General features: G+C 36.7%; 1 pseudogene; it reads left to right on the top strand.

Annotated features, from left to right (window-relative positions):
* Positions 1 to 1,167: 1,167 nt before the first annotated feature.
* Positions 1,168 to 7,293, top strand: LOC112666996 (60S ribosomal protein L15-like; annotated as a pseudogene).
* The last annotated feature ends 237 nt before the right edge of the window (positions 7,294 to 7,530 follow it).

The raw sequence follows: 7,530 nt of genomic DNA, 5'->3' as shown, positions 1-7,530 counted from the left end.
ACAACAAGATTGGACGACATGCTTCATATAAGAGACTAACTTTAGCCTTAAAGATATACAAAGACTAACAGTGAAAGGATGAAAAAAGATATTCAGCAAATGGTAACCAAAAAAAAAAGAAAGAAAGAAAGAAAAAGCAGGAGTAGCTACACTTATAGCAAATAACATACTTTATTTATTTTTAAAGATTTATTTTATTTTATTTATCATTATTACATAATGATAAAGGGGTTAATCATTCAAGAAGATATAACAGTTGTAAATATTTATGCATCCAACATCAGAACATCCAGATATTACAAAGCAAAAACTAACAGCTAAGAGCAGAAATGCGTTAATATTGTGGGACTTTAATACCCCACTCTCAACAATGGATAGATAGTCCACACAAAATCAATAAGGAAACCGCTGTTTTTAACACAACCGTAGACCAAATGGATCTACCACACATATACAGAATATTCTCTCTGACCATAGAATACAAATTCTATGTAAGCACACCTGAAATTATCTAAGACCATATGTTAGGCCACAAAATAATTCAAACAAATTCAAATACTGAAATTCTACCAAGAATCTTCTCTCTGACCACAATGGCATGAAAATAAAAAACAGGAAAAAAAACTGGAAGATACAAAAGCACTTCAAAATTAAACACTCTACTGAATAACCAATGAATTAAATAAGGAGGAAATTAGAAAGTATCAAGACAAACAATGGAAACACAACATATGAAAATTTATAGGACGCAGCAAAAAGATTTCCAAGGAGGTTGTTCCTAACAAAAAACCCCTACATTAAGAAACGAGAGATCTCAAATAGGTAATCTAACTCAAACCTTTAGGAACTAGAAAAAGAACAAAACAAACAACCCAAAGTTAGCAGAAGGAAAGAAGTAATAAGGCTTAGAACAGAAATATAAATAGAAAAAGGGAAATAATAGAAAAGATAAATAAGAATGTTCATTCTTTCAAAAAATAAACATAATTGACAAATCTTTTGCTAGACTAACCAATGAAAAAAGGACCCAAATCAACAAAATTACAAATGAAAAAGTAAACCTTATAACTGATACAAAGGATAAGAGGCTCCTATGAACAATTATATGCCAAAAAACTGGACAACCTAAAAAAAATGTAATCATCTTAGAAACATAAATCTACCAAAATGAATCATGAAGAAGTAGAATATCTGAACAGACTAATTACTAATAAGTACATTGAATCAGTAATTACAAACCTCTCAACACACAAAACCCCAGAACCACGTGGCTTTATTACCTAATTCTACCAAACACTTGAAGAATTAATGCCAATCCTTCTCAAACTCTTTCAAGAAAAATTGAAGATGAGGAAACACTTCTAAATGCATTCCACAAGGCATCTACCAGCATTATTCTGATACCCAAATCCAGATAATGAGGTTAAAATTAAATTATATACCAATACAATGATGAATATAGAAGCAAAAAGTCTCAAAAAATATTAGCAAACCAAATTCAAAAATATATTAAAAGGATTATACACTATGACCAATTGAGATTTTTCCCTGAGATGCAAGGAGGTTCAATATACACAAATCAATAAGTATAACAATACATCATTAATAAAATGAAACCTTAAAAATAAAAAATAAATAAAATGAAACATTAACATCATCATCTTAACATAGAAAAAGCATTTGAGGAAATGCAACATCTTATAATTTTAAAAAACCTTGAAAGATTGGGTATGAAATCTCATTATAATAAAGGCTATACATGACAAACCCACAGCTAATGTTCGACTCAATAGAGAAAAAAGGTTTTCCTCTAAAATTCTGAACAAGGGTACCCACTCTCACCACTCCTATTCAGTATAGTCCTGGAAGTCCTATCTAGAGCAATTAGGCAAGACAAAGAAATCAAAGTTGTCTAAATTTAAAAAGAAGAAAAACTGTTGCTATCTGCAAATCATATCAATTTTTTATATAAGAAATGCCAGACTCAGGCAGCCCCTGGTGGCTCAGCGGTTTAGCGCCGCCTTCAGCCCAGGGCATGATCCTGGAATCCTGGGATCGAGTCCCATGTGGGCCTCCCTGCATGGAGCCTGCTTCTCCCTCTGCCTGTGTCTCTGCCTCTCTCTCTCTCTCTGTGTCTCTCATGAATGAATAAAATTAAAAAAAAAAAAAGAGAAATGCCAGACTCAACCAAAAACTAGTTGGAACTAATCAAGGATTTTAGTAAGTTTTCAGCATATAAAAGCAACATACAAAACTCGGCTACAATATTACACCCTGATCATAAAACATTTGAAAAAGAATGAGAATAATTCCATTTACAATAGCATTAAAAACAAAAAGTACCTAGGAAGAAATTTAACCGAAGAAGTGAAAGATCTGTATGATGAAAACGTTAAGACTTTGCTGAAAGAAATCAAAGAAGTCACAAATGGAAAGAATCAATGTCATATACCGTATTAACAAGATGAAGGATAAAAACCATTTGAATCACTATATTGTACATATAGGACACCTGAAAATAATGAAATGTGTTTTAACTAGCTGGAATTAAAAACTTTTTTAAAAATCACAAAAAAGTCATATCATTTTAATAGGTGCCAAAAAAAGCATTTAACAAAATCCAACAATGATTCATGGTAATAACTTAACAAAGTGGATATAGAGGGAATGTACCTCAATTTAATAGAGGCCGTTTATGACAAGCTGACAGCTAACATACATACTCTAGGAAAAATCAGAAAGCTTTTCCTATAAGATCAGGAACAAAACAGCAATGCCTGCTTTCACCACTTTTATTCAACATAGTGTTGGAAGTCCTAACCAGAACAACAAAAGATAATGTATCAAAATTGGAACTGAAGAAGTAAAAATGTCACTATTTGCAAATGACATGATATATTGAAAACCCTCAAGACTTCACCAAAAGGACTATTAGAATAAGTGAATTTAGTAAAGTTGAAGGATATAAAATCAATATACAAAAATCTATTCTGCTTCCATATACTAATAATGAACTGTTAGAGAATTTAAGGGGACACCTGAGTGGCTCAGTCTATTAAGCATCCAACTCTTGATCTCAATTCAGATCTTGATCTCAGGGTACCAGGGTCATGAGTTTGAGCCCCACACTGGGCTCCACGCTGGGCATGGAGCCTACTTAAGAAAGAGAAAAATTAAGAAAACAATTCATGTACAATTGCATCAAAAAGAATAAAATACCTAGGAGTAAATTTAATGAAGGACGTGAAAGACCTGTACAGTGAAAACTATAAGACAGTGATAAAGACATTGAAGAATACATAAATACATGAAAGATATTCCATGCTCATGGATTGGAAAAATTAATATTGTTAAAATGTACATGCACCCCAAAGCAATCTATGGATTCAGTACAATCCCTATCAAAATTCCAATGGCATTTCTCACAGAAATAAAATAAACATTCCTAAAATTTGAATGGAACCACAACAAACCTGAATAGCCAAAGCAATCCTGAAGCAGAAGAACAAAACTGGAAGCTGGAAGTATCACACTTCCTGATTGCAAAGTGTTAATCAAAATTAAACAAAAGATCATCAAAGTTACAGTGTCGGCATAAAAACAGACACATATATCAGTGAAACTTAATAGCCCAGAAATAAAGTCACAGATTTTTTGTCAATTTATGACAACAGAGTTAATAGTGTACAGTGGGGAAAAGGACAGTCTCTTCAATAAATGGTGCTGGGAAAACTGGACCACGTTTTTACACCATACGCAAAAATTAACTCAAAATGGATTAAAAACTTGAGGTTAAGGCCCAGTACCATAAAATTCCTAGAAGAAAATATTGCTGATAAGTTCCTTGACCGGTCTTAGCAATAATTTTGGGGGGAACTAACACCAAAAGCAAAGGCAACAAGAGCAAAAATAAAGTGTGATCATAGTTAACACTGTGTGGTATATTTGAAAATTGTTGAGTAAATCCTAATAGTTCTCATCCCAAGAAAAAAAAAATTTCTTTTTTTAAATTTTTTTGTATCTTTAGGAGATAATAGATGTTAACTAAACTTATTGTGGAATTAATTTCACAATATATGTAAGTCAAATCATTATGCTGTATATCTTAAACTTAGTGCTGTATGTCAATTATATCTCAATCAAATCTGAAAAAAAAATGTATACCTTTAAGTGAAAAAAAAATCCAAACTTGCACCAATAGAAAAAAGGAAGGATAAATTTGGTATGCTTATTTCATGGAACACACTATTACAAGAAAATCAGGGATGCCTGGGTGGCTTAGCAGTTAAGCGTCACCTTTGGCCCAGAGCGTGATCCTGGAGTCCTGGGATCGAGTCCCATATCAGGCTCCCTGCATGGAGCCTGCTTCTCGCTCTGCCTGTGTCTCTGCCTCTCTCTCTCTCTCTCTCTCTCTGTCTCTCATGAATAAATAAATAAAATCTTAAAAAAAGAAAAAAATCAATAGTGTACATGTCTGTATTAGCTTTCTATTCTTGCCACAAATTTAGTGGCTTGAAACAATCCTCATTTATTACTTCACAGTTTCTGTAGGCCAGAAGTGTTGGCATGGCTTAGCCAGGATTTTGCAAGGCAGAAACCAGGGAATGGGTCAGTCTGCATTCTTATCTAGAGGCTCAAATAGTAAAGGATGTGCTTCCAATTTTCCTCCAATTGTTGGCAGAATTTGTTGTGATTGTAGAATTCTTGGCAGCTTTTTAAAGATTTTATTTATTTATTTATTCATTCATTCATTCATTCATTCATTCATTCGACAGGAAGAGAGTGAGAGCACACAACCAGAGGGAGAAGCAGAAGGAAAAGAAAGAAGCAGGCTCCGCACTGAGCAGGAAGCCCGCCTCGGGGCTAGATTCAGGACCCTCCTGGGATCATGACCTGAGCTGAAGGCAGATGCTTAACCAACTGAGCAGCCCAGGCACCCCTCTTTTTAATTACTTTTTAAAGATTATAGTGGATATCATGTTTAAATTTGGCACAATCCCCAGGTATAACTATATATGAGACACAGTATTAAGACTATGAAGCTTTTCGATTAGTGCATTTTAGCAAATGTTAATGTATAAGTTATGTTGAAGAGGCACGAAAGCCAATCAGTGTCCCTTTCTTTTCTTCCATAATTTTTTAAGTATATAGATATTATCACATAGTTGTTATACATATGATTATTAAATGTTTAATTATATAAGCTTTTATATAAAAGCCTTCCATGGTGGCCCTTGGTGGTGCTCTAGTGATGTTGCCAGGCCAGTGGATCAGTCTGAGGATAACCACTCTGTGCTTTCCACTTTCCAGGAAGCCTTCACTGTGCCTCTTTTAGTGTATGCCACTTATCCCTAGATGCTTCTATGACTTCTCATCCAGTAGGACACTTTGTTATTAATGTTGATTGGGGACCTCTCATACACCCAGGCATAGGAACTATACAAAGCATAAATCTGGGGTCAGTCTCTTATCACAATTTAGGTTGGAAAACCACAGAAGAATGTGCAGATACCGCAAAAGGCAGTAATGGTCAAAGTGCAAGTGCACCAAACAGGTCACCCTGTGCCAACTGGTTTGTGCAAAAGCCTTAAATTATAAAGGTGATTGGATAATAACACAGGGTAATGCCATTGAAAGTTTGTTACTACAGTCCCAAGAGAAGGGGGCACACCAAGTAATGCAGGATCATATAGAGAAGTACCAGTTCAGTCAGGAGGCAGAAAACAGGAGTGAGGGCAAAGCATAGGTCAGAGCTGTGTTGGAATTTCCTCAGGAAAGGCAAGGCAGTGCAGGGTAAAGCTAAATACTGTGCAGTTTGAGTAATTCCAGTGGGCTCTGGATCATAGGAGTTGTTGGCTACCTAGCCCTAGGTTGATTTAGGGCAGGAGAAATACTGGATAAAGAAGGTGGGGCAGCCCCAGTGGCCCAGCAGTTTAGCGCCCGCCTTCTGCCTGGGGTGTGATCCTGGAGTCCCGGGATCGAGTCCCACATCGGGCTCCCTGCATGGGGCCTGCTTCTCCCTCTGCCTGTGTCTCCTCTGCCTCTCTGTGTCTGTCATAAGTAAATAAGTAAAATCTTAAAAAAAAATAAAAAAAAAGATAAAGAAGGTGGTTGAAGTATGAGCTCTGGAGTAGCTGGTTTGCATATGAAAGGTGAACTTCCAAAGAAGTTATTTACTATCTTAAGAATTAGCTAGTCCTTGGGCATCTAGGTGGCTCAGTTGGTTAAGTGTCTGCCTTTGGAAAATCTGTTAATATTTTCTTTTAAACATAAAAAATACTTTTGTTTTAGAGACGGAGTTTTCCAGCTGGTGTTTCTTGATTTTTGCTCTAAATTTCCAGGTTCTGGGCACCTGGGTGGCTCAATCTGTTAAGCATCTGCCTCAGGCTTAGGTCATGATCTCAGGGTCCTGGGATCCAGCCTCACATCAGGCCCCCTGCTCAGTGAGGAGCCTGCTTCTCCCTCTTCCCTGCCCCTATTCTCTATCCTCTCTCTCTCAAAAAAAAATCTTTAAAAAGCTAGTCCTGCCTTTGTCTGGCAGCAGCCATCAGCTGAAAGGCAAGCCAAGAGGGGCACTTAGAAGTACATCCAGGAGCTATGGAGGAAGAAGCAGTCCAATGTAATGCACTTTCTTCTCAGGGTGCACTGCTGGCAGTACCGCCAGCACTATGCACTTAATAGGGCACCCCCCAACACCCACCCAACCCAGCCCAATTAAAGCATGCAGACTGGAGTACAAGGCCAAGTAAGCTTATGTCACATATTGGATTCGTGTGTGATGTAGTGGCCACAAATGCCCAGTTTAAGAGTACAGCCTACAGCAAGCCTGTCCATCATGGTGTTAACCAGCTAGTTTGCCCACACACCTTCAGTCTGTTGCAGAGGAGGAAGCTGGATGCCCCTGGGATTGAGTCTTGAATTTTTACTGGGTTAATGAAGATTCCACATACAAATTCTTTGAGGTTATCCTCATTGATCCATTCCATAAAGCTGTCAGAAGAAATCCTGACACTCAGTGGGTGACCAAACCAGTTCGCAAGCACAGGGAAATGGGAGGGCTGACATATGCAGACTGCAAAAGCCATGGCCTTGGAAAGGGTCACAAGTTCCACCACACTATTAGCGATTCTCACCAGGCAGCATGGAGAGGACACAATGTTTTCCAGCTCCACAGTTACCACTAATATAAGTAATGTTTGTAAAATTTTTGCCTATTATTAGGTTAAAAAAAAAAAAAGAATTAGCTAGTCCTGGGAGGGGCAGTCTCTCCAGGCAGCAAGACCTCAAAGATGTTAAAGCAATATAAAACATAGAAAACTTAAGTCAAAAAAAATAAAGAAAGAAAAAGAAAACTTAAGTCATGATTAATACAATGGTTAAACCAATGTCCAAACACAGTGGTTTCCTCTAGGATGGAAGATGATTCAAGATGGAAAAGATTCACATGGGTAAGGTAATCTTCCATTTCTTTATCTGGAAGGTAGATACCTATGGACACACTATTTTGTAGTTTATTAGCAGCACTTATCC

Source organism: Canis lupus, chromosome 20 (assembly GCF_003254725.2).
Source record: "Canis lupus dingo isolate Sandy chromosome 20, ASM325472v2, whole genome shotgun sequence".
NCBI classification, from domain to species: Eukaryota; Metazoa; Chordata; class Mammalia; order Carnivora; family Canidae; genus Canis; species Canis lupus.
This window is presented reverse-complemented; position numbering and strand designations above follow the sequence as displayed.